The sequence below is a fragment of the Pleurodeles waltl genome, chromosome 10 (assembly GCF_031143425.1).
Source record: "Pleurodeles waltl isolate 20211129_DDA chromosome 10, aPleWal1.hap1.20221129, whole genome shotgun sequence".
NCBI classification, from domain to species: Eukaryota; Metazoa; Chordata; class Amphibia; order Caudata; family Salamandridae; genus Pleurodeles; species Pleurodeles waltl.
In genome coordinates this window covers 792093708-792109907 of record NC_090449.1, presented here as the reverse complement: position 1 = coordinate 792109907, position 16200 = coordinate 792093708, and positions in this window count along the sequence as shown.

The window sequence follows — 16200 nt, the reverse complement described above, 5'->3', positions numbered from 1 at the left end:
GATAAGGCTTATAAAAAAAGGAGCAGAGGAAAGACTTTTATGCTATAGTAGTGTTTTAAAAGGAACCAAGTGGCCTGTCACGGAGTTTAACCATCCTCCAGAAGTTTAAAATCAACCATTCCTGAGCCATCCATAGTAGACATGTAGTCACCTCCATTCTGCAATAGTTGTGTTTTAAAAGGAACTAAATGGCACATCACTGATTTTAACCATCATGCAGAAGTTTAAAATCAGCCATTCCTAAGCCATCCATACCAGATCAATATCCACTTTTATTCTGATATTTTTCCATTTTAAAACGGCTGAAGTGAAGACCGTGAAAGACCCCCATGTAATACAGAAGGATGTGGACATTATAGTATCAGGGTGTTCAAGAAGGTCACTTAGGATTATGAGGATCAAGAGACAAAGCTGAGCCACAAGGACCCCTGGCAGTCTGGGAAGATATCACAATAATGCTTTTTGCAGTTGGGACTGCCTCCCACAAGGGTCAGGCCACCCTAAAGAGTGGGGAGGATCTCTGCTGCTGGTGCAGTCTAAAGATCCTAAACATCCATGGGCGGTCCACCCAGTGTCGAACAAAAGTATCTTCCAGCTCTTCCCACATCAGACCGAGGTCCTGGTGAAGGCCTAGCCAGACTTAACGTGATCACATATGCTCACATGGCATGATTAGTCTTAGGCAATTATATGTGTTTGGAGCATCTCAAATATGGTACTAACACATGGCTTGGGTATGAGGAGCTATTGCATTTGTATCATTTTGTGTAGTGTAGACCTCAAAGAACTGATTTTGAAAGCTGTTAGGGAGAAGGCATTTATATGTTCAGGATATGCAAGGTTGTTCATTAAACATCATCACCCATGTGACAATGGGCCATATGTGATATCTATCTTGGACTATTTCTGTGCTATCTGAGTAAGAGTTATTGTTACTTGCTATGTCTGGATGTGGAAAGCAAGGAGGGAAGCAGCAAGCTAAAGTCAAGCTCTGCCACACCACAGAGGCACCCATGTATCTCCAGCCTCATCTACAAGGAGTCCTGCGGTGTGCTGGAGACCTTTCTGGAGAATTTAATCCTCAGCACCACCTGCCCCATGCTTTCCAAGAAGAAGAGCATCACATTCATGGATATGGTCTACACCTTAAAGTATCAGGGATGCTTTTTCTATGGATTTGGCAGCTGAGCTCTCATGAATTCTCACGACCTTTGAGATGGTATCTGTAATGCACTTGTAGTAGCGTGATGTGCAACACAGATCTGATAATCGTAATTTAAAAGTACCATTTGTAGCACATGACAACATACACTACTTTACTGATGGATCATTCTCTCACATTTCCCACATACTGTGGGGGGAGGCCTAGCAGAATCCAAGTCAAAAGAGCAGGAACTCAGGGACAAGGTGAGGACCCACCACCCAGTTGTGACAGAAGTAAAGTGCTTCTCTGCAAGAAAGTGTGTCACCTCAGAGATGCAAAGAATTGGTTGCTGAAACATCTTAGAGCAGGCAGGCAGGTGGCAGAAGTGGTGAACTGGGGCACCAGCACATGCCTAAAAGACAAGAAGTTTTTCTGGCCAAGACCCCAGAAAGATACAATGGTACCAGGAGGTTATAGCACCTCAACAGCACATCTGAGTCCACCGCTCTCATCTTTCACCCTCTCACAAGCAGTACCTGTCCATTAAGAAAGCAACAGCCAAGGATACATTTTGCCAAGACACCTCTGAGCCTTCTTGTGTTCCCCATCTCACACCCAATCTTTTGTCTCCCCAAAGCAAGTCTGGGAGCTATTAAGGCAGTTGGCGGCTGCACGGCAGACAGTCCTGAAGGCCATATAAAAGGGGTTTTCTGTCCCCTAGGATTTGTAGGCTGCCCAGCACAAGCAGCTTACCTTCCTCCTCTCCTGTATGGCTCTGTTCCCGCTCCTAGACACTGCTTTTGTCCTCACCTCTACAATTTGTCAGCCTCACCCATTCCACCACCCAACATGATCTGCCACAACCAGGGCATGCCTGTGAAATTTGCTCAAATCTCAACACTCACTGCTCCATGTTGTAGGAGCACAATACAACAGATGAGGGAAAGCTTTTTACTTTATGTTCAGATGTTTTATTTCAACATACAGTGTGGCTATGTACATCAATTTGCATATCTTTGTAACCTGTTCATGATCCTGCAGGTCGGGTATATGAGAGGCTGGTGCTGGTGAGTTTTCAGTGACGTGTTCAAGGAGGTACGTTTTGGCATCCATATTAATGGGGTAGGGACATTCACACCCCTGTCTGTGTAGTACAAATCCTGGGTTGGGTTTGGAATCCATTACTTCACTGGACGGAGGAGCAAGTGGGAAGTGTTATTATTTACCAAATCAGGAGCATGACTTGTTCTGCAGGTGTGACAAGTGGTTTATCAGCCAGGGCCTTAATAGGCTACTAAACATCATTATTCCAACCTGTGTTCTCCTCCCTTGACATTTTGAGATATTTCATGTACATTGCCACAGCGTACTGCAGGAGCTCAATGTGATTCTCCAGGAGGCTGGTGGGTCATGCAAATTATCATTCTGGGACCCCAGGAAGGCAGTTATAAGGTGTATAGGCCCCTCTATACACCCCTCCATGTTGAAGATGCCACATTTCACTGTGTCTTGCTGAATTAAAAAGTCCACCTACCAGAGATCTGCCCATAGCCAAGCCAGTCCTACAAACATAAAAGGTCATTTAAGTCAGCCAGCCAGTTGGAGAGGAAGTAGAGGATCCCTTGAGGGCGTTTGCGATGTGGCAAATGCATGATGGGAGAGGCCCATTATTATAGGGGGATTCATGTCTTTGTGATTCCAAAGACAATTTTGGAGTGGCATCTCAGTGGAAATGTGGAACTTGGAGATTCATCTGGGGTTTCTGTAGAGTGGGTGGTGGGGGTAGGTGAGTCCTGCTTACCTGGGATAAGCACTTGTATCCTTGGTCTATGCAGGTGGAGAATTGCAGTCTAGATGATACCCCACTGAGGCAAACTATATGACTGTCAGCGACATAGTGGTAGAAGGATCATCCTGCATTTCACTGATATTGTTGTCCTCTGTGTTCTTGTCTGCATCTGAGATGATGATTCATAGGACAAGGGGGTTCTCTCTGGCTGGAGATTGATGCCTGGTTGCCACTTGTGGATCAAGTAGTCTCTTCTCTTCTATGTGCTATGAATGAGAGAGAAACACATGCTAGGAATCGCACAGAAACACTTATCACTTGTTGATCGATTGACTTGTAGAAGAGTGGGTGTATGAACAAAGTCATACAGATTGCATTATACATATTATATGACGTGGGTTGCTCTCATGGGACAGTGACACGTACAACTGCCAACCAAAATGAGAGACATATGCCAATGGTATATACAGCAGACACAGTGACCCTTCACAAAAATATGTCTTATTTGCCAGTGCCACAAGTCATTTGTGTGTGGATGGATCCATGAAGTCAGCTGCTGTTTTGCAGTGTGTTCACAGGGTTAAGGAAATATGAACTTGGAAGACTTAGGTGCTCATTATGAACACGGCGGTAACAGGAAACATTATCCGAGGGGTAGAGCAGCTACCCTGGCGGATGGTGTTTCCACTCACCGCCAGGCTGCCTGACGGCGGAAGCCTGGCGGTGAGTGAGGGCTGCTGATGGCGGCCCTCACCATGATCATTATGCGGCGGGTTGGCCCGCCATGCTGGCTGGCGGGCCAACCCGCTGTGTTCATAATGACCACCTTAGTCGTTGTACAAACTTAGAGATGTAAGCGAGTGTATAAGTTGGAAAGTCCAAAGCAAGCTTTCACATCTGAAATATTTAAGATTAATGTGAGGATTTAGATTCAGAGATACAGATAATATTCAAGTCCTATTTGACAGATAAGAGTGGCATTTATGAGTCACATACCTCTACATGAGACTTTACTCGCCTAATAAAAACTTTGGGGGTTCCAAGGAATGTTCTTGAAAATCTCTAAACATGGCCAACCAACACTGCACCTCGAAAGGTCACAGCCATGCCACATATTCAGGATACTCATATGAAATAAATTTACATACACCAAATATAATTTTGAATCACCTATGCAATGTGTGTCCTCATAATTTGGAGTTGTTACGCACCTTGTAGTGTAGCTGTGTGCAGCCTTCCTCTGTTGAAACATCAGCTTAAGAATCCTGGTCATTCACAAGAGGACAGCAGTAAGGAGGATGAGCCAGCAACTATACACCCTTGATTAAGTGAAACAACGTTTTGTGCTAACATTATAATCATGCAATACTCATGCAGTAGGATAACATTGATGCCAAAAGTACCAAATGTAAACCTTTCTTGCCACCATATAACTAATGAGGGACAACAAATTTAGACATGCTATTTTAGTTTACTTTTGGTGGTGAAACTGGGGCCAGGTTGCGAATCAGAGCTGCTTACTGTCTTTGGGAATAGTGAAGCCAGCTGATACTTTTCATGAGGCAGGGTCTGAGCTAATTCTAAATGTTAAACTCCACACAATCAAGTGATTGCAGGGCCGATCTTTAGCAATAGTTCCCAATGGCAAAAGTCTCTCTACAGTGGACATTCTAGGACTGAGAGTAATAGTGGATTGCTTTGAATTAGGTAGCATTCCTGATCATGACTTCACTGGCTTTTGTGATAGCTTGCACTATACAAATAACATATACATGCCTATATACGTTGAAGCAGGAATGATGTGGTCAAGGACAAATTGATGCCTCATTAATGCAATGGCTCTAGAACTGTGAACACAATAATGAACTATAACATCATGGCAAAGTGACAAGCGAGACATGTAGCTAAAAAGCTTACTCAAGAGTCTGTCTAGTGGTCTGTCCTTGATGAAGTGTAACAAGTTTTGGTGAAGAGATTGTATGTTATTGCTTTCAGGATGACCCATAGCCAGAGAAACAATGTCACAGAAAACAGACATTTTTCTGATGCAGTAGTAGCATATCACATGCAAGGGCTTTGTCAGCAGGCAGAGCCTAAAGAACGCAATGGTGCTGGTGAAAATGCTTGCCACTAGATTGGGAAGAGTGATACATAACCTTGTGCATAAAGACCAAATTGGATTTATGCCCAATTGTAGTACTCACCACTACCTCAGACATTTACACTTAATCAGGCTAGGGAACTGAGAGCTTCTTCATAATGGTCAGTTTTGAAAAGGCCTTTGACTCGTTAAGTTGGTCATTCTTACATTAAGTACTTGTAGAAAATAAACTTCAGTCTCCTTGTCTGTGGCTTAGTGAAAGCATTATAGTCTTCTACATAGGCCCACGTTAGAGTTAATGGCAGTTGCTTCTCACCTTGTTTGACAGCAAAGGACTCTTAAAAAGTGTTACCTCTCATCTCAGTTACTTTTTGCTCTAGTCATTGGGTAAATGGATAAGGCAAGATGCTCATGTATGGGGCCTTCATGGGAAGATAACATTAAGGTCAAGTTATCTTTATACTCAGATGACCTGCTCCTTTTTCTTTAGAGACCTGCACATTGTAGGCTGTGCTTGATCCGCATGCTTAAGTTATATGGTGATTCATCAAGGCTCCTAGTTAAATGGAATAAATTGGCATGTGTCTGTTTGGCAGGGGATTTCGAGATTGAAGGATCTAAGGGGGTGTGCTGCTCTGCTTTGGTGCGGTTAGGCTATTTAGGCATTTACATCTCAGCAAACATTCAGAGGTGTTGGAGCCTCAAAGTGGCACTGTTAGAGTAAGACATGTTTGCACAATATAAGCTCCCAGTACCAATTTTGTAAATTATTATTCTTTCTAAAGTAACATTCATACTCCAAAACTACCCATGCAAGCGTCCTCAAGGCTTCTTCAAAACATGATGGCACAGATTCTTATGATCCAGGAAGACCCAGAGAGCTTCATTCAATAAAAGTATTCAATTGCTATATGATGAAGGTTTGGGGTGCCAGGCATTCACCTTTACTGCTTGACATCCCATGCACAATTGGTTGTTCTGGGACAGGAATTGCCCAGCCTTTAGGCTCAAAACTGATCTGTTAAATGGCCCACAGATGATCTGCATGCTATACAGCCTGCAGGTCCTCTCTTCACTTCTCTTGCACACTAGGCTGAGCATAGACAGTATATTGCTTTACAGTGGATTAAGTTGGATGCTAGCTATACCAAGGGAACACCTGTTGCATGGGCCATGGATAGGATGGGAGCCAAGCTTCAGGGCTTCCATGCATGGGATCAATTAGAGATCCCCAAGTTGGGCAAACATTGGAGCATTTGGGAACTTGGAGAAATAATTCACATTGCACAACACACAGTTTTACTCATGTACACAGGTGAGAGATGATTTAGATAACCATAAACAGGCCCTTCTAGACATGCAGGAGTTTAACCAGATTGAAGTCAAATTAACCATGGAGGCCCCAGAAGGAAAGGGAACCTTATATATCTATAAATTACTGGTAGTCTATACCCCAGAGCCCCACAGGGAGGTGTGGGAGGAGTAGAACTGGACAGTGAAAAGTTAGAAGAAGCTGAATGGGTTGAAGTGAAGATGGTGCTCAGAGTAATTAAGATCTCAGTTCTTCTATGGCTGGTACAGTTTTGATCCCTTTATTGGGTATATTACACCCCACAGAGATTTGGAAAGATGATAGGTGGCCTGGAACTGAATTGTCTCAGATGTGTAAGGGAGGTTAGCAGATTAATGCATATGGTGTGGAGGTGCCTGATTATAAAGAAATACTGGTCCCGCTTACACACAGTAGTGGGTATTTCACAGTTTAGACCAAGAACTTCATTTTGAGTTTCGGGGAAATTATAACACTTCTTTTTCTCAAAAACAAAATGCTACACACATGGGGTTCCCCAAGGAAGTGGTATCTGATAGGGGTACCAACTTCATATACACGTATATGAAGTCTATGTGGAAGGAGTGTGGGGTAACCTACAAGTTCACTACCCCTTACCACCCCCAGAGTAATGGTCTGGTTGAGAGATTCAACCGCACCTTGAAAGGCATGATCATGGGCCTGTCGGAGCCCTTGAGGCGGAAGTGGGACGTCCTCTTGCCATGCCTTCTGTTCGCCTACAGGGAGGTGCCTCAAAAGGGACTTGGGTTTAGTCCCTTTGAGCTCATCTATGGCCATCCTGTGAGGGGACCTTTGAGTCTGGTGAAGAAAGCTTTGGAGAAAGCTCCTAGTAAACCCCCTCTGGATGTATTTAGCAACATGGTGGTGTTGAGAAACCAGACTGCCCACTTCAGGAGTCTCACTCAGGAGAACCTGAAAGTAAGCCAGGAGGATATAAAACGCTGGTATGACCAGAATGCCACTCTGGTCGAGTTTCAACCTGGACAGAAAGTGTGGGTGATGGCACCTGTGGAGCCTAGGGCGTGCCAATATAAGTGGACTGGGCCATTTGAGGTAGTGGAAGCAAGAGTGGAGTCACTTACCTGGTGGACTTGCGGTCTCCGAGGAACACTTTAAGGGCCCTGCATGTCAACCTCCTCAAAGGAGAGTGAGCCTCTTCCTGACCTCTTGTCTGCAGGAGAAAAAGATGAGTCAGTGGAGGGAGTGATGCTCTCCCCCTCCCTGACTGAGGAGCAGCAAGGTGACTGTTGCCACGTGTTGGGACAGTTTTCCTCACTGTTTTCCCTGATCCCAGGAGTCACACACTTGTGCACACATGATGTGGACACTGGGGACAGTACATCTATTAAACAGAAAGTTTACAGGGTGACTGACAGGGTCAGGGCATGCATTAAGGATGAGGTATCCAAGATGCTAACCCTTGGGGTTATTGAGCACTCCAGCAGTCCTTGGGCCAGCCCAGTGGTATTGGTCCCAAAGGCTGCTGCACTTGGTGCTACTCCAGAACTGAGTTTCTATGTGGACTACCGGGGACTCAATGCGGTCAGCAAGACTGACGCACACCCCATCCCCCGAGCTGATGAGCACATTTACCAGTTGGGAGCTGCCAAGTACATCAGGTACTGGCAGATTGCCTTAACTGAGGGGGCGAAGGAGAGGTCAGCATTCGCTACCCCAGATGGACACTTTCAATTTAAAGTCATGCCATTTGTGATGAAGAATGCCTCTGCCACCTTTCAGAGGTTGGTCAATCAGGTGTTGGCTGGGCTGGATGAGTTCAGTGCCACCTACCTGGATGACATTGCTGTGTTTAGTTCCACATGGGAGGAACACCTGCAACACCTCTGGAGAGTGTTAGAGGCCCTGCAGAAGGCAGGCCTCACTATTAAGGCGACCAAGTGCCAAATAGGGCAGGGTTCTGTGGTGTACTAGGACACCAGGTGAGGAGTGGCCAGGTGGCACCCCTACAGCCTAAGATTGACACAATTCTGGCTTGAGAGCCTCCCAAAACCCAGACTGAAGAGAGAACCTTTTTAGATCTCACATGATACTACAGGAGGTTTGTTAAGGGATATGGTACCATTGTTACCCCCTTAACTGAGTTGACTTAGAAGAAGCAACCCAGGAAAGTGACCTGGAGAGAGGCTTGCCAGAATGCTTTTGATGCCCTGAAGTCTGCCATGTGCACAGCACCTGACTACTCCAAGGAGTTTGTTGTGCAAACAGACGCCTCAGAGCATGGTATTGGAGCAGTACCCTCACAGCTTAATGAAGAGGGCCTAGAACAACCCGTAGCCCTCATTAGCATGTGGTTACTACCAAGGGAACGTAGGAGTGCCATAGAACGTGAAGGGTTTGCTGTGGTCTGGGAACTGAAGAAGCTAAGGGCCAGATGTACGAATTTCAGATAATTGCGACTAGGAAATTGTGAGTCGGTGCGACTCGCAATTTCCAAGTCGCAATATTGGATGCAGAACGGTGTCTCAGACACCGTCTGCGATTCGCTATGGGGTCGCAAAGACCCGCCTCATAAATATTAATGAGGTGGGTCGCATTTTACGACCCCATAGCGAGTCCTTGCACTCACAGGGATGGTGGCCTGCTGAAGTCAGCAGACCTCCATGTCTGTGACTGCTTTTTAAATAAAGCAGTTTTTTTTATCTTTTGCAGCCCGTTTTCCTTAAAGGAAAACAAGTTGGAAAATAAAAAAAATAACGAAACCATTTGGTTTTGTTTTTTCAGAGCAGGCAGTGGTCCATTGGACCACTGCCTGCTCTGAAAAAACCTTTTGGGCAACATTCACAAAGGGGAAGGGGTCTGATGGGGACCCCTTCCCTTTTTTGAATGACTTACCACCAGTGTGACACTGGTGGTAACTGCGAATTGCGATGCGAGTCGCAAATAGGAAGGGGACACCCCTTCCTATTTGCGAGTCGCATTCACAATTTGCGAGTCGGTACCAACTCGCAAATTGTGAATGAGCATCGCATAAGGCTGTTTGCATGGCGCAAACTGCGATTTTCGCAGTTTGCACCATGCAAACGGCTTTCTACATCTGGCCCTAAGACCCTACTTGCTTGGGACTTACTTCCAAGTTCAGACCGACCACAGGCCCCTCATTTGGTTAATGCAGATGAGGGGTGAGAATCCAAAACTGTTAAGGTGGTCCATTTCCCTACAGGGGATGGACTTTACGGTGGAACACCGTCCTGCTACAGAGCACGCCAATGCTGATGGTCTGTCCAGATTCTTCCGCCTTAGTGATGAGAACTCCCATGAGGTTGGGTAGTTGCTCCCGACGTTCAGCTGGGGGGACACATGTTAGACTTTGCATCCGTGGCGTGATCTCCCTTAACTTGTTGCCTCTGTTTCCCAGGTTGTTGATGTGTGCTGGACTCTGATGTTGCTGTTTTTGTTACTCTAGGCACTTTACCACTGCTAACCAGTGCTAAAGTGCAAGTGCTCCTTTACAAAATGTGTATGTATTTGGCTTATCCATGATTGGCATATTTGATTTACTAGTAAGTCCCTAGTAGAGTGCACTAGAGGTCCCAGGGCCTGTAAATCGAATGCTACTAGTGGGCCTGCAGCACTGGTTGTGCCACCCACACAAGTAGCTCTGTAATCATGTCTCAGACCTGCCACTGCAGGGTCTGTGTGTGCAGTTTTTACTGTAAATTCGACTTTGCATGTGTACTCAATTGCCAGGCCAAAACCTTCCCTTTTCTTACATGTAAGGCACCCCTAAGGTAGGCCCTAGGTAGCCCCAATGGCAGGGTGCAGTGTATGGTTAAGGTAGGACATATTGTAATGTCCCTCAATACAACATTGGCGGTAAATGCCGCTTACCGCTGTGCAGAAGACCGTCAGCACACCGCTGCAGCCGCGGAAATGCACTACAGCTATTACGACCCGCAGCCCGGAATCCGCCAAAATCTAGACACCCACACAAGTCCACCACTCCAAAGGTCAGTAATAAACTGCCGATAACGAAACCTCCACTGTCACGCCAACAGGAATACGCCCACACTATCACGACCCACGAATCCACGCGGCGGTCTTTCAACCGCGGTATTCCATTGGCGGTACACACCGCTGCGCTCAAAATACACACACATATATAAAACACAACCACATTGGACAAATCGAAATACACACTCCTGATACACATACACACACCACTCCCACACACCCAATCCAATATAAAACACACACCCACTCCACCCACAAACCCCTACGACAAAAATTGAGAACGAAGCACAGAGAGAGACACCACCATCAACAAACTAGCATCCACAGGCACACAACACCATCACTCACACAACATCCACGCATCTCACACAACACACACAAACACATCCCCTTACACATCACAACACACACTACCTCACACATCACCCACACCACACCATGGCACCGCAAAGACACCCCAAGTTCTCTGAGGAGGAGCTCAGGATCATGGTGGAGGAAATCGTCCGGGTAGAGGCGCAGCTATTCGGATCACAGGTGCAGCACACCTCCATTGCTAGGAAGATGGAGCTATGGCGTAGAATCGTAGACAGGATCAACACAGTGGGACAGCATCCAAGAACACAGGATGACATCAGGAAGAGGTGGAACGACCTACGGGGGAAGGTGCGTTCCGTGGTCTCAAGACACCAGATTGCAGTTCAGAGGACTGGCGGTGGACCCCCACCTCCTCCCCCACAACTAACAACATGGGAGGTGCAGGTCTTGGCTATATTGCATCCTGTGGGCCTCGCAGGAGTAGCAGGAGGAATGGACTCTGGTAAGTCAGATCTTAACTACTTCACCCCCCACCCTACCTGCATGCTATTACATACCCCCATCACTCCAACACCTCACATATGTACCACTATCACAAACCACCCATCCCAACACCAAGCCCTGCATGCAACACCAAAGCATGGACACCCATCACCAAATCATGTCCACTAAAGATACCCAGATGCCAAAACCAAATATCACACAAGGTCCTAGACAAGAATGTAAGCACTGGGTACAGGGTCACCCACCCATTGCACACGATGGCACACACAGATGCAATAATCATGCCTTTACACCCCTGCAGGACCCCTACCCAACGTCACCGGAGAGGAGGTTCCAGACATGTCCCCCCCCCACCTCCCTCCCACAGAAGAGGCCCACAGTGATGAGAGCAGCTCTGTCCAACTGGATCTGGATGACCAGCCCAGCCCATCTGGGACCTCCGGACAGTCGGTTCCCCAGACACTGGCACATGCCACCACAGAGCCTCCCCCCTCAAGAAACACCAGCACAGCACCCACCCAGCGGGCCCATACCTCTGTCCCCAGGACATGTCAAGCAGCAGTGTGTCCACCACTACAGGGAACCCAGGCAAACCCAAGAACATCAGGGATCTGGGGGCAGTGGTAGTGGGCACACGGTTCAGGGGACAGAGGAACAGGAAAACTGGGGAACTGGGAGGACTGCTGTGCGACAGGGGGAGGACAGGCCCAGGGAACCCACTCTCCACGAGGCCCTCTCCAACATCATGGGAGCGTACCATCATTCCCAGGAGATGATGGCAACGGTACTGGCCAAGTTTCAGGAGACCCAGCGGCTGCAGGAGGAACAGTATTTGGGGATCAGGGAGGACTTGAAGTCGATTAACACCACCCTGGTCACCATTGAAGGGGTGCTGAAGGACCTTGTGAACACCAGGAGGGACACTGTGGCATAGCAAGGGGCCCCTGACACTAGCCTCGATGATGAACTGCCCATCACCTCCGCCGGCGCTAGTGGACAGGACCACAACACCAGCACCCCACCCCCTGCAGATGGAGAACCACCCCGCAAACGGTCCCTGAGATCCAGGACAAAGACAGAGAACAATGCCAAGACCCTCGCCAAGAAATGAGACCACCCTGAATGTCATCCTTCTGTCCCACTCCGTCACCCTGTCCATCCATCAACTGCCCTAGCTCCATTTCCTATGCCCCTTTGGACAATGCACCTGTGAGACTAATAACTGGACTCTGCCATGGACATTCCTCCACCATCACCCCTGACCATTTTCCAACCCCCTCCACTAATATGCACTTAAATAAACACCCTTGAATCACAAAACAATCTGGAGTCAGTCTGTGCTTTTACAAATATGTATTTGCTATAACTAACGAAAATAGCAATGTCCATTGTATTGCCAACATACCTATGTCACACAGCTCTAGTCCATGAGGTAACATAGCAGAGGTCACACAGTGGGTCCCACATCTGTGAAATGGAAAGGCAAAGTGACAGGTCAGGCTCCATACACTGGGTGAAAGTGACAGACATATGATAGGTCTAACAATTGTAGGAGATGTGGGAGGCAGTGATTTATTCTTACCTGTGTCTCACTGGAAGTATTGCTGGATCACGTTGTTTCTTTTGTCAATATCCTCTTCTTCTGCCTCCTCTTCTTCACTGTCCTAAGGCTCCACAGCTGCCACAAGGCCTCCTTCTGGACCATCCTCCTGCAGAAAAGGCACCTGTCGTCGCAAAGCCAGGTTGTGCAGCATACAGCAGGCCACGATGATCTAGCACACCTTCTTTGGTGAGTAGTAGAGAGAACCACCTGTCATATGGAGGCACCGGAACCTGGCCTTCAGGAGGCCAAAAGTCCTTTCGATCACTCTCCTAGTTCGCCCATGTGCCTCATTGTAGCGTTCCTCTGCCCTTATCCTGGGATTTCTCACTGGGGTCAGTAGCCATGACAGGTTGGGGTACCCAGAGTCACCTGCAAATGTCGAGGGACAACTGTTAGACACACACTAACCCTTAGGGACAACCCCAGACCCAGACAACTATTCACAGGGTATAGGGTCCTTGTCCTCACCTATTAGCCACACACGGTGCCTCTGGAGTTGCCCCATCACATAAGGGATGCTGCTATTCCTCAAAATGTAAGCGTCATGCACTGAGCCTGGAAACTTGGCGTTCACATAGGAGATGTACTGGTCGGCCAAACACACCATCTGCACATTCATTGAATGATAGCTCTTCCTTTTTCTGTACACCTGTTCACTCCTGTGGGGGGTACCAATGCCACATGTGTCCCATCAATGGTACCTATGATGTTTGGGATATGTCCCATGGCAAAGAAGTCACCTTTCACTGTGGGCAAATCCTCCACCTGAGGGAAAACGATGTAGCTGCGCATGTGTTTCAGCAGGGCAGACAACACTCTGGACAACACGTTTGAGAACATAGGCTGGGACATCCCTGATGCAATGGCCACTGTTGTTTGAAAAGACCCACTTGCCAGGAAATTGAGTACTGACAGGACCTGCACTAGAAGGGTATCCCTGTGGGATGGCGGATAGCTGACATCAGATCTGGCTCCAACTGGGCACACAGTTCCATGATTGTTGCACGATTAAGTCTGTAAGTGATAATGATGTGTCTGTCTTACATTGTCGACAGGTCCACCAGCGGTCTGTACACCGGAGGATGCCGCCATCTCCTCACCTGCCCCAGTGGACATGCCCTATGGAAGAGAACAGCGAGCACAGAGTCAGCCAACACTAAGGTAGTAAAAAAATAATTTATTACACACATTTGTCAATCCGCTATGTACCTGTCACTGTGTGTATGCAAGGCCTAGATATGTGTGATGCATTTAAAAATAATGCCATGTGGCCCCCTGAAATGGCGGCTGCCTGACCTGTAATGTGGGACAAGGGGATATGAGGTAACTGCGCTGGCGTTGTACACCGTCGCAGACCACAGCGCAATCCTGCATTGGTTAACATTGGACCCTATGGGTCCCAGGAGCCAATGACGATGTACGCCAGCAGTGACGGTACGCACCGCCACGGACGTGACCTCCATTTTCTCTCTGTTCACTCACTTGATACCTGACCTTCAACAGGAGAGGACCTACACTGCAAGTGCTGCTGTGACCTGTGTCTGGAAGCGTAGATGGCTCGTGTCTGGGGAAAGGGCCCCTGCCTTCACTTCGGAGGAGTTGGAGAAGTTAGTGGATGGGGTCCTCCCCCAGTACACGCTACTCTACGGTCCTCCAGACGAACAGGTGAGTACACTGTGAGCATGATGTATGGGCAATGCCTGTTTGGAGTGGTGTGGATGGAAGATACGGGGGGACTGAGGCCTGCATGAGCGGACAGTGAGTGTATGTGCGTCAGGACAAGGGTGGGAAGGTGGGCCAATGACTGTGACGGTCCAGACTGTTAAAGATCATGCTTTTCCCCTGCACTATTCCTCTAGGTCAGCGCCCACCAGAAGAAGGATATTTGGCATGCCATCGCCAAGGACGTTCGGACCCTGGTGATCCACCACAGACGGGGCACCCACTGCCGGAAAAGATGGGAGGACATTTGCCACTGGAGCAAGAAGACGGCGGAGGCCCAGCTGGGGATGGCCTCCCAACGTGGGAGGGGTACCCGTCGCACCATGACCCCCCTGATGTTCCGGATCCTGGCAGTGGCGGATCTGGAGTGGGATGGGCGCTTGAGGGCATCACAGCAGCCACAAAGGGGTGAGAACAGTCACATCCATCTGACTCTGCGCGCATTAAGAGGTGTCTGGGTGGGGGAGGTGGGCAGTGGGTTACCCTGTGCCATGGCAAGCTTTGTAGGCAAGGACCCTTTGTGAGGCAGGCTATGTGGCACCCCAAATCCCACCAGTGGTAAGAGCCATCTACACCTATTCAGGCTCCTGTGACTTCCATGTGTGCAGCAATTGGGCATAGGCTTTGTACCCCATGTCCCTATGATTAATTAGGGAACTCTAAGTGCATGGCGTAGTGCAGAGGGCTGCTGTGTCTGTAGTGTCCGCCAACGGTAGCGGTATTGCATGCACTGAACATGTCTTTCTTCTTTCTTCCCACCCCCTTTTTGTGGTCTCACTGTTCTTGTGTGCATTAGCATCATCAGGCCGAGGAGCAGTGCCACGGGAGCAGGAGGGAGCTGCATCCCACATGGTCCTGGAGGGCAAGACAACAGGTACAGCCGCCACCCCCCCACCAGCACCGCCCTCCCAGCAGCCTCTCAGCATGTGCCCCGTGGCTGCTCACCCAGGAGGTTGGACATCTTCTTCGCCCCAGGCACCCCAGGCCCTGCCCCAGTCAGCCCTGCTGCCCTCAGTGAGGAGGCTATTGACCTCCTGAGATCCTCACTGTTGGGCAGTCTACCATTCTGAATGCCATCCAGGGTGTAGAGAGGCATTTGCAACAAACAAATGCATACCTGGTGGGCATTCATTCTGGCCAGGCAGCCCAACAGCGAGCATTTCAAGCTCTGGCCTCTGCACTGATGGCAGCCATTGGCCCTGTGTCCAGCCTTCCCCCTCCGACCTCCTCCACCCAGACCCAATCCCCTGTACCTCAGCCTATCCCAAGCACACCATCAGACCAGCATGCACACACCTCAACACACAAGGGTGGCTCAGGCAAACATAAGCACCACACATCCCACATGCACTCACACAAGCACCATACCCATGCAGACATACCAACATCCACTGCCTCCACTGTGTCCCCATCCTCCACGTCTTCCTCCTCCCTCCCTGTCTCGTCTCCACTCACACCTGCATGCACTACATCTTCAGCCACTACCTCCATCACCAGCACGCCCATCTCCACTACCATTCACACATCCCCTGTGTCCTCTCCCAGTGTGTCTGTGAGCCTTCCTCCCAAAGTACACAAACGCAGTCACACACCCACCCAACAGCCATCCACCTCACAACAGCTTCCAGCCAATGCACCTTCACCCAAAGTCAGCAAACGTACATCTCCTACATCCACTATCTCTTCCTCCTTTCCCAAA